This window comes from Polyergus mexicanus, unplaced genomic scaffold (assembly GCF_030449975.1).
Source record: "Polyergus mexicanus isolate NDT 795.1 unplaced genomic scaffold, iyPolMexi1.0 SCAF_1, whole genome shotgun sequence".
Taxonomy (NCBI): domain Eukaryota; kingdom Metazoa; phylum Arthropoda; class Insecta; order Hymenoptera; family Formicidae; genus Polyergus; species Polyergus mexicanus.
In genome coordinates this window covers 13985881-14007540 of record NW_027223321.1, presented here as the reverse complement: position 1 = coordinate 14007540, position 21660 = coordinate 13985881, and the positions used below count along the sequence as shown (strand labels likewise).

General features: G+C 35.5%; 1 protein-coding gene across 5 annotated transcripts in view; it reads right to left on the bottom strand.

Annotated features, from left to right (window-relative positions):
- Window positions 1-21660, bottom strand: part of LOC138936567 (cysteine-rich secretory protein 1) — a 76024-nt gene that overhangs the window by 33620 nt on the left and 20744 nt on the right. The window contains exons 1-2 of one of the 5 annotated variants that reach the window (XM_070302083.1): window positions 15037-15365; window positions 13382-14083 (exon numbers count right to left, since the gene is read on the bottom strand). The exons of 1 other annotated variant lie outside the window; for it this stretch is intronic. The gene's annotated coding sequence lies outside the window, so the exon portion shown is untranslated. Of the gene's footprint in view, window positions 1-13381; window positions 14084-15036; window positions 15366-21204; window positions 21378-21660 lie in introns of those variants that run through there. 3 more of the 5 variants (XM_070302101.1, XM_070302093.1, XM_070302125.1) reach the window with 3 other exon arrangements.

The window sequence follows — 21660 nt, the reverse complement described above, 5'->3', positions numbered from 1 at the left end:
AATATAGAATTGAATTATATTATTATTAATATTATTTACCTGCGGTTATCAAATTTCTAATTAATCGGAATCTAGTTGAAAGCGTATTAACTAATTGAATAAAAATTATCTCTCTTTTTCTCTCTCTAATATAATACATATAGGACGTGTTTAATTAATTATTACAGATAAAAAAAAAATATTTAGTAGATTTAAATATACGCATAATCAGATTTTATTAGGCTCTCATAAACATGTATTTAGATCATGTTTCACAACTCATATATATGTGTACAGTACGTGCAATATAATTGAGAAGGTTAACAGACAAGTTGCTTCCAGCCTTATCGTCGACTAAGTGCTATTGTTCTTCCCATAATGCTAAACGAGCTGCCCATTGTCTAGCTGGAATTTGGTAAATTAACGCTGCTGTTTGCGGTTATCCAAATACGTATAAACACAAGAGTCGGGAAGAAGAAGCACTAGAACACAATGAGAAAGCAAATGCAGGATGCATTAAGTAAATTGCTACAGTGAATCTATTTTTATCTCTTTTGAAAGATTATAATTATTTTTTCATTTTTGTGGAAAATATTTTTAATCCATATATATATATATATATATATATATATATTTCCTAGTCGGTTTTTTTCTCCAAAATATTTCATGATTTTTGTAATTTTATAAAATATTAAGATTTCCAGATATATCTTGTTGGTCATAAAGTAATAAAGATTTTTTTAAAATCGACTTAGTACAGGTCGAATTTTTATCCCAGGGACCAAAGAGACCAGGGAGAGATGTAGGAACTTTAAATATCACAAGGAAGCGTGTGAAGTCGAAAAGTCCGAGAACTTCCCTTCTGAGGATGACCTGCGCAAATTCCTCTAGAGATAAAGCGCGTCTCGATTCTCCTCTGACAAGCAAAATCCCGGAGATAATTTTCCATCCCGCAAAAACGGGAGTGGATTAGTTTTGATCGAATGACCATTCTTTTATAGTGAAACCTTCCTCTCCGCTTTTTCTTTCGGATCGCGATGGGTTTTCGGATCGAGGTATCCATCGTTGATTCGCATTTTTGGCACGTCTCGATCGCGACGCTAGTCCAGCCAGCCTGGATCGGGAAATCCCGAGACCGACACCGTCGCGTCGTGAGATCGCGAAGACACGATTGGCGGAAGAAACGGTATCCAAGTAAGCCGGTCGTGAAGCACGCTCTGATTGCACAAAGAGACGGGCGAAAAGAGGGAATGCGATTGATTGCCACGTTTGTATGACAGTTGGCGAGAGATCCTTTTCCCTGATTTCGCTCCCGGAGACACAACGTGCTCCGATACGCGACTTATTTTCGCCGTGTTTGTCTTGTCGCGGAAAGGGACGCGAAAGTCTCGGGAGTCTGGCCGGAAGTTACTCCGAAGCTCGTTACCTATTTCACCGCGTCATAACAGCTGCGGACTGTGTTAAAACTTTGAAACGTGATGTTTAAAACACCTGCGTCCATCTAAACGTCGAAAAATCTTAATAATTAATCGAATGAGACTACTTCTAGGAATGTCGATAGTTTAGATGCAAATCTAAAGTTAGATTAATTATATTCTTTGTATTATATTGCCGTTAATATATTAATATTTAAGAATCTAAATATTTCAAAGACCTGCAGATATAAACGAAAAATAATATAAGAAGGCGGGAAAATTTGATACAATTAATATCTTATTTGCGTAAGTGATTCGTAAGTAATGCTTTTTTTACAATTGTGGAATCCGACGCCATTTACAATTGGCAGACGAAAAGAGAGTAATCTGATTGATTGCCACGATTGCAGCGACGTTCGAGCGCCGTCTCCAGCTATCGAAAGAATACGATTGCCTCTAGTACACTCTCGATTTGAGAAATCAGGTCAGATAAGTGCAGCCAATCATTAAGCGGATCCGTGAAGTCCTGTCGAATTGTTATCTCTACTCTCGTTTGGACTCATCGTTATCCCGCTGGATCACTCGATACATGGAGAGAGAATGAGCTCTTTATATATATATATATATATATCTTTCTTTCGTTGCATTTCTTTTTCGTTAGGTCAGAAAAGAAAATATATTTGTCGGCCGAAAATATTGGAATATCTTTAAAAGCCGTATAAATAAAACTGAAAAAATAGAACGCAAAATTATATTCTAGATTCGTAAGGTTATCTCTTTCTTTTCGTCGTCTATAAATTTTTATACCTGTCTGATACCTACCTGCGGATCAAGCGAAAGCATTTATTCCACGGGATAAATCTTTCATGGGACGGGCATCTTGCCAAAATAATCATGTCAGTGAAGTCTAATATTTTCCCTTGATAAAAAGTCGTTGGAACATCGTTTTTTTTATTTTTCTTTTTTTTTTTTAAAATACCGTTTCTTGATATCTAACATTAATTATTTTAGAATATTGGAGAGAATCATAACGTACAAGTATTAATTATTTTAGCAATTAAAGCTCGACAAAATCTTCTATTAGAGCAAATGGACCTCTTGAAATTAAAATAAGACGTAAAGTAAAATTTTGCTTCTTGTATTTCTAAGATTTCATCTCCAGAAAATTTTATATACGTTTGATCGTTGGCGATTAAAAAGATTCTGAATATTTTTGGAAAAGAAATATTGAATGAAATTGATGAAAGAAAATTCGTAGATGGAAGGCATCCGTAAAACACTTTCCTCGATATGAGCAACTACAAATTATTCCCGGTAGCTTCCATCGGTCCCGGGGCATCATAAACGTCTCGCACATCATAAATCTCTCGGGAAGATAACGCCGTAGTTACATCCCGCTGGAGAGAGGCACGATATATCGCCGGCGATTACTACCAACGATAGTGAACTCTCGGATAAGCGGATTTCGTCGCTCCATCGAACGGACGAATCGATCGCGCATTGACGGACGGGATCGTCCGCGCGGCTGGATTGCGCGACAGTTTTGCGTTTGACGTATTGTAGGATCGCGACGGTCCATTTACGAGCATCGCCGATTCCGGTTAATTGCTCGAGCGGACGCGACGCAGATGCGACGACTCTCCGAGTTCCCCGAGGATCAATTAGACACGGGATTCGCACGGATCCTGTCTTGTCTGCGTTTCGACGAATCGATCCCGTATAGGATATCGCGAACGGGCTTTTAAGACGAATTTACGCTCGATCTGTGCGCGAATTGGCGCTCATCCACGAATTTCCATTAAACCCTCCTCAGCTGCATTTCGAGCACTTTCGAGATCGAACCGACGAGCGAGATAAAAGTGTGCCACATCGTTATAGCTTGTTGTCTCGTTTATACAAATCGCAAATTCTATATATAAAATATAATATATAATTATATAATATAATATTTTAATTATATATGTAATTCTAAAAATATATAATAGATATTATATATATAATTTATTAAACTTAAAAATTTTCCGAGATATTTCCACGAACGCGCTTTTCCTCCCAAACTATTGATACTTTTATCAAATTACATTTGAGAGTTTACTTTTTCGTCCCCATAATTCGTAGTCGCAACACTGTTATTTTCTTCCTTAAGCCAATATGAGCGTCCGATGTTGCCTGAATCCCAGCATCGTAATCCACGGGGTTTTAAATTAAATCCGAGCCTTGTCGAAAAGGAAGAGAGGCAATGGCGGAGATACGACGGAAGGGGATGTCTTCGTTCGTCGGCGGACGGCCAACATGCAAATTCTTCGGGGTAGAGGTGGAGAGGGTTGGGATTCTCGATGGCGAAGGGGTTTCCAGTTTATCCATATTAATGTTTCTAATTAAACCTCAGACAGCTCCTGCGCTACACTTCATGCGCTTCCGCATACAAATACAGGCATATACAAATATGTGTATATGTGCGTACACGAGGAACACGTGTAGTCTCGCATAGTGAAGCAAGTTGCAATGGGAAAGAAGAGAGGGGACGATATATCGATTTAGATCTACGTTTACGTTTGTTCATTTCTGTGTATTCGAGCCGTATCGATTCTCGAAAGAAATTTAACTTGCTCGTCAAGATATTAGATACAGAAAATTACAAGCTGCTGGTAAATCTCTATAACTCTCCATTAAATACGAAAAATCGATTCCATTTTGACGGAATGAGTTTTGGCGCGGAAAATATGCTGTTACTTGAAATGTCCTCCAGATTCGATGAGATTAGAGAAAAGATTAAATTTATTCCGAGAAAAAGAAAATACGGAAATATATGGAATGTGTACAGAATATCTCAAAACCACCGAATGTCCCCTCAATGGCAAATTCCTCGAAGTTGACCTTTCCTCAGAAAATATCAAGGCATTCGTAATTCTTTCCGAGTTATAAAGAATCGAAAAAGAGAAGCTCTTCGCAAAGTATACTTTAGACAGCCAATAAGGTAACTTGACTATATTATCGATTAATTTCAAATGGAGTTTTAATATAGTTTCAATTTCAAACTTATACGAAGATAAATGATGAAGGAAAAAAAAAATTAAAGAATTGCAATAAATAATGAGAATCGCTGGTTTTACGATATCTTACGCAAAGCATACTATCATGCTTATTCATCACAGATTTGTACAGGGTGTCCGACAAGTAAGTGACCAAACGAAAGATGGAGGTAGATTGGATCAAACTGAGTCGAAAAGTCCTGAATCATTTTTTTTTTATAACGCTTAATAAAGGAATTATTATGGAGTAAAGTCTGGCCAATCAGCGCCAACCTCATACTATCAGACGCGCGATTCACCGACGCGCGTCCGGCTAAAGATCGGCGCTGATTGATCAGACTTTACTGAACAACAACTCCTTTATTAATCGTTGTAAAAAAAATTGGTTCAGGACTTTTCGACTCAGTTTAATCTAATCTACCTTCATCTTTCGTTTGGTCACTTATTTGTCACCCTGTATAATTAATGTTATGTTCGTAAGACACACGTATCTTCTCTTTGATAATAAAGCTGAAAGAAGATAAACATAATAATACAATTCGTGCTTGTGCAAATTACTGGGAAGATATTCCCGCCGCGTTTCGCGTGAATGTAATATCCTTTGCGCTTTGACGCATATCCTCGACGCGCTACGAAAATGTAAGATACACGCGCAAATCTCGAGATTACTTGCGCAACTAGTACACCAGTACATTTCTCGGCCTCGCGTATTCTGACTTTAGGAGGATGCGAGCGCGCATCGCATGTCTCCGCGTATCGCAATGTAGACTTCCTCCCGAGGAAGCAGAGAGAACTATCGCTTTACACCATGTTTATTTGTTCATCGAACATATCCACGCAATATCGCCAACACCGAGATGAAGCGAATTTATAAATTTTCCGTGACGTATCGAGCCCTCTGATTAACCGCCATTCGTCATTATGTTCCGTATATCAAGACTTATCGCGTAACACGAATATCGTCAAAACTCATTTTACCCAGATAGGAAATTATCATCTTCGAGACATTAATATACATATATATATCTCCTCTTTATAATTGAAAATCTTATGTTTATATATTATAAAATCTACGTAGATTTATATACTCATATATTATTAGATTTTACACGCTCTTATGTATGCAAATACGAAAGTATTTCTGAGAACGCGCGAGCAGAATAAATGTCATAAATTTTTCGCATAGATTAATCTCAGAAAAATTTTTCCAAAGTTTATATTAAATTTCGATTAAAGTGAGTGAGATTAAGCCGGACGTAAGAGTCCGTCTCGAAGGAAAAAAGTATATTTGCCAAGTTTAAATCTACTATAAATTGAAAGAAGCGCGCGGCGCGCTTCTTTCGCAACCGCCTGTATGTATGATAAGAACAAAAGTTAGACGGATAGATGTGGCGGCGTGTACGGAAACAGTTGCAATTTTATTGCTGCGAAAAAACGGCAGGTTTGCGGAGCCAGAAATCTCTTTTAATTACAGCCAGGTCCTCCCGATACACGGAGCAAGATTGCATCGCACAATCGATTCTACAGCTTCCTCCTCCTGCTCCTCCCTTTCCTCCTCCACGCGGCAGGAGAGGTTGAAATTTCAAGAAATTAAAAGTGGAATTAGTTCTCTCATTTTCTCCCTTGCTTCTCCTCATCCCGTTCCATCGTACGTCGACGAATTCGACGGCGAATTAAAAGTAACGGCGCGAGTGGCAAATTAAAAAGAACGCGTAACAAGTGTAACGGTCATCGTTTACCTTAGTAAACGATTATTTATCGACATCGCGAAGGTCGTGAAGGTGGATAACTTTTAATTAAAGGCACGTGTACACACGAGCGGAGAGTCCGGTCTACATTTCAAGAGGTCCGTGAGTGCTTCCGGTTCTTTAACATTTATCTACCGTGGCTTTAATTATCGGCGTTCTCCGTCCTCACGTGAATTGTTTGACTTGCAAGAAGACGACTGATTAACGAGGTATAGGTAGCTGGCTATTGCAAAGCAGATAAAAAAATATTGCTTCTCGCGTGTTCTGGAAGCGTGTTGAACGTTCGTAAAACGCGATATAAAATCCGCAGCAAGTACTACAAATACTGTAAATAATGAAAGAGGATTAATTTCTCGAAAGCTGTACTGACAATCAATTTTTAAATACGATGAAAAATTCCTGTTTCTTTCCCTCTTCGAAACGATGATTATGGGGTTTTATTGTAGCATTTACGTTACGATTAGTGGTCGACGCAAAATCGCACAGTAACTTCACGAATCAGAAATGAATCGAATGTTATTGGAATTAACCCTCTTTATAAGATGAACAAGCTGCGATTTTTCAAAACAGTTTGTATAGTTTATATACGATAGTTTTGCCTCAACCTTTAACGCAGTTTCTCTTAATCTTTCATACCAGGTATATAAATATGAAACCGGAATTTGCCCATAGATGGTCCTAGCTGTCAATGTAGTTACCGTCAAACCGCGTCATTGGCGCCATTTTCTTCTTTTGACATCTGATAAAGATTTTCAACTCACAACAATACAAGTTTCATACAACAGCATAGTTTTTAATAGCGTTGAACATGTCGAATTTTGTGGCTGGAATCTACGATTTGCGAACAGCATTGATTTTCTGTTACCATTTGAAGAAAACTGCTGCAGAATCGCATCGAATGCTTGTCGAAGCTTACGGTGAGCATGCTCTTGGTAAATCACAGTGCTTTGAGTGGTTTAAAAAATTCAAAAGTGGCGATTTTGACGTGAGAAACGAAGAACGTGGAAGACCATCGAAAAAGTTTGAAGACAGCGAATTGCTGCTAAAACCTGGCGAAACCGTTAATACTGAACGCTACCGACAACAAATGATCGATTTGAATCAAGCTTTGCGTGAAAAACGACAAGAATATCAAAAAAGGCAACACAAAGTGATTTTGCTTCATGATAATGCACCATCGCACACAGCAAAACCGGTCAAGGAAACGATTGAGGCGTTTAGTTGGGAAATACTTTCGCATGCGGCCTACTCACCAGACTTGGCTCCATCCGATTACTACTTATTTGCATCGATGGGACACGCACTTGCCGAGCAGCGCTTCACTTCTTACGAAAATATACGAAAATGGCTCGATGACTAGTTTGCCTCAAAGGAGCAACAGTTTTTTTGGCGTGGCATCCACAAATTGTCAGAGAGATGGGAAAAATGTATAGCTAGCAATGGGCAATACTTCGAATAAAATATTTTTTATCATTTTCATACAATAAACGTGTATTTTCTATACAAAAATTCCGGTTTCATATTTATATACCTGGTACATCCGTACGTATGGAACATACAAAAAAGATGCGTATATCTCATATACATTGTCGTAAAAGTGTCTTTATGGCTATCTCTTGTGCGGTGCTCGCTGCTATAAAGTAACTTGCATAAACGGTAATTCAGAAGTGAAGATTATCGGCTCTTGTTTGGAAGAGCTTTATCGTAGCACTTCAATTCTTCTGTTTTAATAATTCCCTCGCGATTCTCTTAATTAAATGTATGTTTTTTTTTAAACTTTAACGGAGTTTGAAATTAATTTCTCAACATTATTATATAAGTTCAGGAATTTAGAGATTTTTTTTTTGCTTAAAGTAAGGGGTAAATGTTTAATAATTTTAAAATTCCTACTCCCTAAGGATTTATAATATGTCATGTTTCAATAAAATATCTATCAAAAAATATTTTATGAATCAATGTCAATCGGGGGAGACGGATTATAAATTTGAATGTTTTTTTTTTTCTCCACAAAAATGTCAACTTTAATTACAAAAACATTCCATAATAAAAACAATTTTCGCGAATTATTGAATCTAAAAAAAAAAAAAAAAAAAAAAACTTTTGTTTCTCGATTCACTTCAATTTTACACACACACACATACACACACACTTTAGATAATTTAATTTAAACTTAATAGTGAAAATTACAAAATTTCTCGATATGCGATATCTCGCGGAAAAGTTTTTAAATCCATCAAAGATCCTTAACTCTAACTAAGATAGATTCGAATCTGTATTTTCACGAAATAATTTATTAATATTAAATATACATATTTTGTTAAAATATAAATTATTCTCGCGTAATTTTATCAAAAACATAAATATACATGTATACATTATTTTTCGATCGACATAATGTATTTTTACATAAATTTAATCGTTCGTAATTTATTCGTATTAATAAATTATCCCAATTGCATTCCAGACCGTACATATATGGTAGCAACGACAATAATAAGACAATACCGATTCTACGATTTTACGAAAGCACGATATTCTGCGATTAGTTTCGCGTCAAACATTATACGTCTTTGTTTATCGGATTCTGTTACAACTATGTAGTCCCATTAACTAGGATGGAACAAAGGATTATACCTCAGGACTCTAATTAACTCCTTGCGTATGCCGTAACAATGATTTCTCCCTCCTGTCCTTTCTCTCTCTCTCTCTCTCTCTCTCTCTCTCTCTCTCTCTCTCTCTCTCTTTCTTTCTTTCTCATTTTTTTTTTAAACTCTTCTTGATCGCAATGAGCACGAAAGAGAAGAAAAGAAGAACCCAAGCGAAAACGAAATTTCACAAGGCGGAATTTTCGGAATGCACTCTGTCGACAAGTTTCGCGAATCGCGCGGCTTCACCGAAGATTCTACATTCTTGTAACTGACTTAAGCATTCATAAGCAGAGAGTATATAATCAAGGTAGTATCAAAATATTCGACGCATGTAAACTCGAGTTCGGTTCGTGTAGCGCGAGATATTGTCTCTAGTACTTGCTTCCTGAAATACTAACGAGCAATCTGACAGCTTTTATATTGAATAATATTGAGCTATTCTATATTTATAACAATGAAGAATTTACGCGAATTAAATGAATGTAATCGGATGTAATCCGAATGATGTAAAACAGTTTCTCTTGATCTTTATCACTTTTCCTTTTTTTTTTTTTTTTATAATAATAATACTAATAATTTCTCATCGTCTAATTAACGCGCAAGGAAATGAAATCCGCAGTCGAACTGGCGCAAAATCGGAGACAAGTTTAAGAAAAAGAATAATGATAGATCTTTAATCGCTGTATTATTTTACGTTTCCGTCTGGGAAAGGTTGATGAGAAATTGGACACAATTCCGCGCGGGAAACTCTCGCCGGATGTTTACGTAGCGTGGAGTTAACTAATCGTGAGCTCAAATTAACTCATTATTCGCGGGTTTAATTTCCGCGGCGTGCCTCATTTCGGCACGAAATGAGTAGCAACGAAAATAAAGCCCGGATATTACGCGGCGAAACGATGGAGACTTGGCGAACCGCGCAATATCGCGACGAGGATGGCGAGACGAGCTTATAGTCCGCACAAGCAGGATGCTTTCGGGGATGAACTATTCGTCGAATAACTCAATTTGCGAGAGAACGGTCGATAACTCTTTCTTTCTCTCTCAAAAGGATTGTACACCTTTTTTCCTTCATACAAGCCTCAATAAATGGCTCGGCTTAATTGGACGGATATTACGACGGTTTGCAAAATTATACAGTAAAACTAAACATCTTTATATTCCTTTTTTTCAACACTGGGTTAATATTGTATATCTGAATAATACTTTTTCTTTTTCATATGTCTGACTATATTTTGATCGCACAATGCTTATCGCAAAAAGCTTCGTCTTTAAAATTTAATTATGATTTAAAGTGTTAATTTTTTAGCGATTTTAAATAAATTTAAAAAATAATCCATACCTCCGCTCCCAATAGATTTTTATCCATTTTTATATGTATAATATTTATTTAAGAACTTACATACCTAAAAATCATTTTTTATAAATACTTCTTTTTTAGAAAACAAAAAATATTTTCATACTTGATAATTATTTTTAAGTAAATCCGCTTATTTAAATTGGAAAATATATTTGTGCCTAATATCAGCCTGTTAGATATACATTGACATGAGAAATGACCGATTTGAAAAATTTTTGAAAATATCGATTGAAATTTCTTAGAGTATTGATCATATTTAATTTTTTTATACGCCTTGAAAAATATTTGTCAGTTTTCGAATTATAAACTTGAAAGAAACTTTTTGTACGACACTAAAATAAAAATTTAAAAAATTTTATACAATGTGTGTCACATCATGATTTAAATGATCACTTGCACATTAACATTATTCATATATCTCGATATTACAGACGCATAACACTAGGGAAAAAATGTTTGATGTAATCATTAATTCTTTCCGAATATCTCTTAGATATCTCTTAACATATTTATTCTTTCTTAATTTCAAAATTACATAATCCAAGTTAAAGCCAGGCGAACATGTGTTTTTTAGTCGAGTAACTATAATTTACATTTTTCTTTCATACTTAATTCTTTCGTGCAAGCAGAGTAAAATTATACTACGCGAAACACACAACCATCGCAAAAAAGAAACTGCGAGAACGCATTGTGTGTGATACAAAACAAATATTACTTTACTTTATAGCAGGCTACCTCGCTAGCTACAACGAATAAATGAATATAATAATCTACGGGAGATTTTTCCCGAGTATGCAAAAACAGTCAACGCGTGCAAATACGTTTGCAACAGTGAAATAACAATCGGGAATAACGATGCTTATATGTGAAAACGTAATTGAAAATTCGGCGTAATCGAAAAGCTGGAGAGCGAAATTTCTTCTTATAAATCGATGTCATTTTCTAGCACAACGAATATTTAGCAAACGTTAATTTATATTTCAACGATATATAAATAATAATTTATTTTCGTATATTAATTATTGTGTGAGATAACATTGCGCGATTTATTAAAACGACAGGCATTTAATATAAAATATATCTGTTCATTTTCACATATAATTACATTTATAATAAATAAATAAAATCGTGTGTTTTATGTGTGAATTTATATATATTAACATAAATTCTCTAAATCGAATAATTAGAATCAAGATATCCGTATACAAACAAACTTTTATTTATCTTATAATGATTAATTTTATAATAGCAGAAAATATAGAAATAAGAATAATTAAAAAACTAGAAAATATAATAATTTACGGTAGAGTATAAAATGGATTTATCAATATAAAACCAGCCAATCCTTATGTAAACATAGAATATGCAGGCGGCTGATAAACGCGGCTACTAAACGAGAAATATTTTCCTCCGCTCGCATATAGACAAACAAAATACATTCCGGTCTGTTTAAACTTTTTCACCGCGACGATAACGCATTTTCCTGAGAACAATGCAATGCAAATAAAATATACCAACAGCTGCTAAATCGGCAGTTTTTATGCTATATCGCGGTATGAAAATGTTCCTGCTCTTTTCTCTTTCTTTCTCTTCTTCCAGTGATATTTTGAGGATTTCAAAAGTTTTTCGAAGATTCTCTTGAAAATATTTTCCAAAGCTTCGCGTAAGATGAAAGGCATGTATAAAAATATGTGCAAAAATATTGTTGAAGCACGTTTTTGAAATATTAAAAAAGATATAAAAAAAGATTAAAATCAACGATGTTTCCATTCAGCGTGATGGAAATGATATGTGACAGAGGTGTAATCACGAAAATCATCTATGGAAGTTAATCCCCTATCGTGTCGCGAGAAATTTATAAATCTTCTGATATAATTATTTTCACTTTTTCAATTTTTCATAAATACAAAATTGTGGAAATATTAAGAAATATTTGTCGGCTTATATTCCTCTCAAGAGAGATACAAAATCCAATAATAGAAGAAAGCGGTCGCAAAAGAGAGAAATCGGAATAAAACCAACATTTAATTTATCTTTCTTGATCCATTATTCACCGATAGTTCTTGATATTATTATATTTTATATATATATAGCGAAGCGTATTACCTTCTTGTGCCTGCATCGAACATAAACCAGACACGAGTTAGTTTTGTACGCGTGGCGCATAATCGTATAATCATAAACAAAGAAACCGCTCGAAAAGAAGTTTCGCGGATTCTGACGACTAGGAAAGTCTCATTGAGATTAGGCAGGACGCAGACGGAGAGAGTCCAAAATAATTTCTGGGCCAATAACAGGTGATGTAAACTACGCGCGAGCGCATTTACGAAAATATCCCTCGTTACATTAGTAGACGTAAAATGCGAACGTAAACGCTCGGAGCAGAAAAATAGCGCAATTGTCGACAGTTAATTCTAAACACTAAGATTTTTTCATAGTTTTACATTTGAGCACGCGAAAAGACGTTCCACGCCTATATTTCGAGTCGTGATAAAATATTCCAAAACTAATCGAATATTGTTTTAATGTTAGATTTTTTTGGCCGATTAAGAATTTCGATTTTTTTCCGACCGAGTGTTGAGACGTCATCATTTATTATGCAAGTTGCCAATTTTCTTTTATCGTGTATCTAATATTCTTTGTATAACTAAACCTTAAATTAAAATTCTATTAAACTTTATTTGAGATTATAACTGAAGAAAGAAGTTTTGTTATTTTTTTTTGGCACTGCAAATTTTGATTTGCGAGAGAAATCATTTTCAACCGCTTATAATTTGAAAATTATTAACGCCTTGACATTTTCGTTAAGAAAAAAAAAAAAAAAAAAAAAAGCACTTCGAGATTAATCAAAGAATTTGCGTTGGAAGAATATTTGATGATTTTGGGATTCTCATTCTGAGAAAGTAGTATCGACTTGTTTAGATTCGATATAAAAATTTGCGTATATCACGTATTCTCGGTTCTTATTATTTTATTTATTTATTATCGCTTTTTCTATCGAGGGAAAAGATTGATTTAGAATCGTGAAAATTGAGTTATTGTATAGAGATGCCCCAAGAGCGATTTATCTTAGTTCAAAATTCGGACACAATTTCAAACGTGTTTGTCGAATATCTTATGTGATTAGTGTTACGTATAAGCAAGTGGAAAATATGTGTACTCAGTTATGTTGTTGGAGGATATTTGCGCAGATTCGACTCACCTCGCGACGACGGAAGCGTGAAATTCACGCTAGAGAATCCAGCACAGAGGTGAGATGCACGAAGGATCGCGCCGATTAATTAGCGACAATTATACGATAGTTCCAAGGATAATTAGCGACGCTTAAATCCCACGTTGACTTGTCCGATCTCATTGCAAAACGCCGTACTCCGTCGCGTATAATCGCGTATCACACATGTCCGCATACGCACACATGCGCAAAAATTGGATCTCTCTTATTCACAGTTAATAATTCACGCACAAAGGTCCGTATCGTGTCAGTTTTTTATCGTTCTCTCTCGTAGGAGAATAACACTCGAACATCTATAGTTTATTTAATATCGCGACTTAATTTGCCGTAGTGCTTGTTACTATTTCGATTGTATGCGTGTGTCGTCGCTTATATATTATTACTTGTATCGTCGTAGTTGATATTTCATGTTGAATAAAACGCATGTCACGTAGTTTCTTTTTCACTGATATTTTCACCTCGCAACGAAAAACAAATCGCATTCAAGTCCGAATAATTATTTCACTCTCTCTCGAAATTCTCCTCGCTAAACACAGCGAAGCGAACCTATGTGATCGCTGAACCTTTAGTACTTTCTCTATTGTCACACATAAGTCTTTCGGTACTTGGGATCTTGTCTTAAACTTAAAATGCGCCTTTTAAATCGCAAGAATAACAGCTGTGTTAAAATCTCTAAAGACTCAACAATCCGGAAATATAAAATTAATAACGATAATAATTATCTTAATAATTAATTGATAAAAAAATTAAAATGTTTGAATAATATTATTTCAAAAATAAATCCCCCTTTGATCGCAGATATTGCTAAATAGATTGATAATCGATGAACGAATTATAATACAAGGATAAAATGTAATCGTAGGTAGAAATAAGAATGAATTATTAAAAAATTCCGAACGTTTAATGCGAAGAGAAATCTAATTTTGCGACTATCTTTAAATCTTGCGACGCATGCGCATCGACTTTAATAATGAAATCATTAATTGTGAAAATATTAACACGGGTAAAAAAGAAAACTAATACAACGATTAAAAGCTATTCGATTCGCGTACAATTTCGGATAATTAACACGAAAACTCTTGCAAAATTAACACGGAAATTGGAGCGAATGGGTATCTAGTCGCGGATTCTTCAAAGTCTATCGCGTAAGAAGAGACTCGACCCTTTTCAAGGGAATGTTTCAAAACTCCGAACAGAGAAAATCAGAGGCACACAAACACGATCGTCACATATTTCTACCGCGACTGTGCTCGTATCGATATCACCTCAATCACCGTATCGCGCCTATGTTTCTTAACGATGTCACCCAGTGATATCGCGTGCAGCGTCAGCGTTCCAACCCCTTCGCGTCTTTATCAAACATCCTGTCTATCTTTCGAGGATCTTTCGGAAAACATGTCTGTTTCGAGATCGAGTGCCTCGCGATCACATCGTTTTTGTCCCACAATTTATGACGAATATATCAATCGTTCACCGCTCGCGCGTGAATGTTTCTGGATCGAGAGGACGAACGAGACCTGAGGATCTCTCGACGTCGAGATGCGAGTCAGATGGCGCGAAGAAAAAAAATCGGGAAAAAAAAGAATTCAGATGGAAATCGTCGAGACGGCGAATGAGTCGGGTACCATGGCAAGATGCGGAACAACAGTCGTTCTTGCACAAACCGTAGGACGGTACTGCGGCCGGCGCGCGACGAGAACCTGTCTCGGAGTGTTCCGTACCGCGGCGCGCGGCTCTCTGCTGCCTGCGAACTGGCGCAAGCTCTCCTGCCAAAGCCGGGCACCGCTGCAAGCGGCGGAACTTGCGGCGGAGAGGAAGTTCGATCACACATATACCCTCGAAAGGGGCACGAGGGCACAAGTGAGATGATACGCGCAACGACCGAAAACGTTAATAGCGCTTTAGCGATATTAGCGCAACGTTGCCGAGACTCCCAAATTCTTTGATCTATTTGAAGAGACAATTTTTTTTCTTTTTTTTTTCAAAATGCCAAAAAATCTATTGTTAAAGTACTTGGTGGTTTTAAAACATCCTATTTATTACTTCTAGATAATTTCACATAATTGTTTATTTGTCAGAAAAATATAATGCGTTATTATATTATTAATAGGCAATAATTTTAAACATGTGATCTATACGTCTCTATACGGAATGTCCCAAAACCATCGGATATATTTTTAACGACAAATTCTTTGATTTATTTGAAGAGTTTAGTTCTTTTTTTTTCTTTTTTTTTATCAAAATACCAAAGAAATTGTGATGGTTTTAAAATATCCTATTTATTATACTTCTAGATTATTTTGCATAATTGTTTATTTGTCACAAAAATATAACGTGAGTTATTGGAGAGTTAAAATTGTAAAAATTATTACTATAATTACGTGATATCCCCTAGTCAATTAATTTGTAATGTTTTTCACATATTTCTTATTTATTAAATTATGATAAAAATATATTGTTGTTTACATTACTCTCAGATTAAAAAGGCTCGGAAATTTAGCAAGGAAAATAAATTGATCGTATGTTTTTCTTTATTCGAAAATACAGTTTAGAGAAAGATTTGTAAATTTTGAGGTGGAAATACGGTAGAAATAAATTAATAAAATACGTATTGACGAATAATTTTAAAATATTTTTGTAGTGGAGTTTAAAATTAATGTGAGATTAATATTTTATGACAGGATATCGATACAAATTAACATTCATGAACTTGATAAATATATATTTTAAATTTTAAATAGCTTATTATAATAATTTATGATACGACATTGTCAATTATATGACAATTATGACACATAATTTGCGACAGATAAAATAAATGTTTTGTGTAATAAAATAGTGTACGATACTTTTATCTCTATCAAAGATTTATAAGCTAAGAGATAAAATTGAAAATACATTTAACATTTTATAATAAATGAAAATATAAAGATAACGATGTTAACGAGGTCATTTATTCCATATTATTTTCTTTATCGAGGATAAGATTTTGTAAAGACAAGAAACGTTTCTTCTAAACGAATTAAAATTTATTTTAATAAATTAAAGATTATAAAAAAGGAAGAGTACGAAATATGGAAAAGAAACGACTCTAAATTGGTTAAATAACCCGTGCTTGAATTTTAAGAAAATTAAAAGGCAGCAACTGTAATAATTATCGAGAGAAACTAAACTACCGGCTACTCGTAGTCTGTCGTTTGTAGATCAATTACTGCAATTTTTATAGGTCAACCCGCAGGTGCAGTTTTATAGCTCATGAATATGAGAACGGGATGGAGGAGGAGGGAAATATCGATGTTCCGTGTCCTACAACATCCGTCCATGTCAGACTTTATTTACATGACGCGCACAACAGAAAGGAAAATGTTTATGATGCGCGAATACGAGTTGAACTAACACCGATCTCGTAACAGCGATACGGGATCAACCTCGTAGAACCCGCATTGTCCTCCATCGACCCCAAATATAACGAAAACGATACCGACACATGGCCAGTATAGAGAGGACACTCGGGTGAAGAGACATTCTTTTTTACTTTTTCTCGAGCAGATCCGATGGATAAGTTTGTTTATCCGAAGAAAGGACGAAAAAGTCTCCTTAAACGCACACGTGACGCAATCTATACCTATGTAGAGAATGATTCGAGTGATGATAGAAACAATAGCGTCCTAGTATCTTTCGAGTTTTCATTATTGCGATCTAAGCGAAACCGGATTAGAGGCTAATTCTCTAAATAATATAAATATACAATTATTTAATTAATGCCTCCGCGACCTAATTTATTGCACGAATATATACCAAAAGTAAAAAAAGAAGACAGAGAAATCGGAATTCAATACGATGAGAGGCTGGATCTTCATCTTGTTTAATAAAGGCAACATTTCCGGGACGCGTGTTAGAAAAAGGGCTAATCAACTATTCTCTCCTCCTCTCTCTCTATCTCTCTGTAAAACGCACTCGTGCATATGCATCATCTTCTTTCATGGCGCACCGCCGCGCGCGAGTGCGAGCGGGCGGCTTGATAAAGAAATCCCAGTTCCGCGAGTGCTCTCGCGCACCAGGATACCGGAAGAGCGAGCTAACAACCTAATTAAAACTTGCAGCTGCTCATCACCGGCTAAATACATTTTCTCGTGCAACGAGTGACGCGAGCGTGCGACTACGAAGTGTCCGAATAGTCACACGCACGATTTATACAGGCGTAATATTTTCGCTACGCGTGGCCCTATACGAAATGAGCCAATGGAAACGAGACACTTTCGTGTTATCTTCCTTCTTTCTCGTAGATTTGAAAACGCGAAAGAGTACGGAAAACATAAATTTAAATGGATTTAGATACTTTTAATATATTGCAATGTTCAAACTAGGTAAGTAATTTTGTATTTTCAAATTTTCCTTGTCTGATTTTTAAAATTTTTGAGCTCACGCTTTATTCAAGCTGATATTATGACATTATGATATACGATGAACTCTTCTCGATAAAACTACCAACACGCAAGGAATAAAGCAATGGGTAATCTATTAAAAAAACGAGATAACTTTGAAAGAAAAAAAGTTACATGCAACGTGCTTATTCCTCGAAACTATTTAAATTGTATTCCGTATATTTTCTGCGTCTTAAAAAACTTAAGCGAGAGAAATGTATAAATATCTTATTTCTGATCATTCATTCATGTAACACGCTCAAACATTTTTTCTAAGTAATTTATTCGTTAATGAATCAAGAATGAAGTCTGGCTCGGCAAAATTGCTCAACAGAGGAGATCTCTTCATAAATCAAATAAAACGTTTCACGTTTCATTATTAAATATCTTGATAATTAATTAAACCTATATATATATATATATATACTGAAATTTATAAACAAACGCTGTCTGCTACTACGTGTATTGACAATAATAAATTAGAGTGTACAACTCAAACCACGTAACCAAGTTCAGAATAAAAGGAACTATATACAGGGTGGCCCCGCCAGTGTTCCAGCCAGACATTGAGATCTTATAGGAAATTTAATTCTGAACAAAAAATTTTCTATAAACATGGGTCGAAAAATGCATTCTTAAGAAGTTATCGCGCAAAAACCTCTGAAATCGTGATTATTTTACACATTTTTTCAAATATCATGGAAAATGTGCGTCTTTTAACAAAAAGTACCCAGACAAAAGTTGTAGAAAATTAAATTATCTTTCAAATGAGATCAAAATGATTGTTGTACGTTCCATAGATTTTAATATAATCAGTTTCAAATGTACAAAAAGTGCTTTTGTTACTTATCGTTAGATCGATTAAAGTTGAATCAGGAGGAAATCCGTAAAGCGACTAGATCGGTCATTACTCGATGCCGAAAGTGTATTGGATCTAGGGGGGGAGGGGGGGGAAGGACATTTCGAGAACAGTTAGTTTTTTCACGTCTTTATTCATTTTCTACTATTACGTGCTATTTTAGTTTAAAAAAATTTATTTTATTTTCATAAAAGAAAAAGATTTTTATTTTTTATTTTTATCGTTTTTTTTTCCAAGAAATTTATTAAGTTTCATTTTCCTTTTATTTCATTTTCTTTTCACTTTTTGCTCTTCCTTCGCATCGCAGGTTTTTCAGCGATAACTTTTTAAGGAAGCATTTTTCGACCCATGTTTATAGGAAATTTTTTTATTCAGAATTAAATTTCCTATAAGATCTCAAAGTCTGGCTGGAACGTTCGGGGCCATCCTGTATATATATATATATATTTGCGAACGAGAAACCAAGAATTCTCATCTAAAAAGAAATCAACTCCGAGTTCATCAAGAAATGTGCCGTTAAAAGGAAAGGCAATTATCTTAGCGCACCTATAATTATATTTCACTGTCCGACGATAGGTGTATTTTTCGTAATAACGAAAATGGAATCGAGATAAATAAAGTTTAAATTCATCGTGATGTGTTGCACGCGAATGGTACGTCTCGATTGTTTAACCGTACAAAGGGAGACATGGGAGAATTTCGAAAAACTTTCATTGTCGAGAGAGATTTTCCTACAAAGTTTTACGAATATTGGCGCTCGTTACATAGCGAAATAATTAAATCGCCAAACTCATCACAAAATTATCTCGCGAGGTTGATTGTCGCGCAAGGAGAATATTTTACATTTTATCGCGTCATATCAGAGGCAGAGAATATACAGAAATGATGCGTGTACATTATGTGTGGATCTTTTTCACACGTAATAAATATTACTCCCCCCCGTAGACGCAGCGTGCATGTGAAAATGACCGTAATCAAGTAAGAATTAACGATTTGATTGGATTATTGAATAATCATCTTTAATTCGTAACGGATTTTCTGCAAAAACTCATTCTATCGAATGAATATAACATCAAGATCTTGTCAAGTTACATATGAATAATAGTTTTTTCATGATAATCGAACGATAAATCATGTGTACGCATAATTAATGAGTAAAATGAGATTCTTTCGTCGTGTAATCATTATCTTTAACCAACGATCAGTAATCACGGAAATGATTATTTCAGAAATTTATATTACGGTTCTCGCGAAGAACATTTTTATTCGCGCTACGAGTAGAAAATAGATAAATGAATTTTTCTCGGCAAAGTATCGGTTATACAATATTTATCGTGCGAAATTTTTCAATACCATTAAATCGCAGCGGGATAATTAAATGCTGAGTTAATTAGGATAGCTAACGTGGATGAGAGGGAAGGGGGGAAGCCTTGCATTCGAGGGCAGTCTCATCGAAGTTTCGTCGGAAACTGCGTCAAACGGTTTTGCCGATCTCGCTGCATCTCCCGTATCGGATCCACGATTTTATTCAGCAATGCCCGGCAGCAGTGTTACACGAACAGTACTGTTTCGTACTGTTATATACGCCCGTACATCGGAGGTTTTTGTGCACACGGTTCCTTGCACCTTTACGTGTCTCTACGTCGCGCGCCACCCTCCCGCCACCTCGTTAAAGCCCCGTTTTCATGCTTTCGCGTCGTGCTCGTCCGACTATTCGCAACCCCAGAGAAACATCGGTACTGCTACATTCTCTCGTTTTTCATTATTTTTCTCTTTGTTTAGCGATTCCGACGGAGAAACCTGTTTCGCAGGAATCATCATCAATTTCGCCGTATAGTTGAAAAGATGCATATTATTTGCGCTAATTTCTATGTATATTGCAGATAAAATATATTATATTATATTTATGTTTTTATATAGCAATTAATTTTAATTTTTATGTAGATATTTACATTTCTTTTTATATATACTTGCCTTACTTATAAACGTTATACATTTATTCGTTTTATTCGTTCTCGAATATTATTCTCGACGATAATACAAATTTTAATATAAAATCCACGCATGTAACATTTTAGCATTCATATAAAAGTCTATCAACAGTATTATAATATACGTTTCCTATCGGCGCAGAATTAAAAAACGTCGGACATCGCGGATAATGTTCCCGAATTAAATATCTCGACTCCTTCGCAATATCACTTCATTATAATATAAACAGTGTATAAAACATAGTTTATATCATAATGTAAAGAGCGAAAAAATTACAGAAATTAAATATAAAAATTACATAGAATTCGCGTCGTTTCAATGCGGCTTCATTAAGGTACGTAAATCAAGTATTATAAGTAGACGGAGGAGAGAAAAATCGGAGAATATCGCGCAATAATATTCCCATTATTCGAAAAACTCATCAATTCAGCCGCATTTTTCTCATTTCAATAATGTCGGGCATTAACCGAACGGCAAATAACGGCGAAATGTTACTCTACATGGATACAGAAACTCACCCTTCAAGCGTCACACACTCTAAAAAAGCCACCAACAGTACTGCGAGCCAGATGCGACAAGCCGGTGTGGACAGCTTTTTTCTTTTTTTTGTTTTTTTTACGCACGCGAAACTGCACGTTTCCTCGGCACCGCGACAATAAAAAGGCGCGGCTGTATACTGACGATCGATCCGCGACCGGGCTTGTCTTTTATAGTCTTTGGGAGGAGTCAACCCTCCTATTGACGAGCAATCAGTCTCGAAGGCTCGCGATAATAACGTCTTCGTTAAGAGCACGCTTCTCTCGAACCGCATCCGCGTAGTAGGGAAATGAAAATACCGACTTGATTAAACGTAAACAATCCCCATACACGCGACAATTGTCGTCGTATTATCGTCTCGTTGCGAGTCGTCGCGAAGTTATTCGCGCGAGCACGATCATAATTGTAATTGATCGCTATTATGCAACAACACGTTG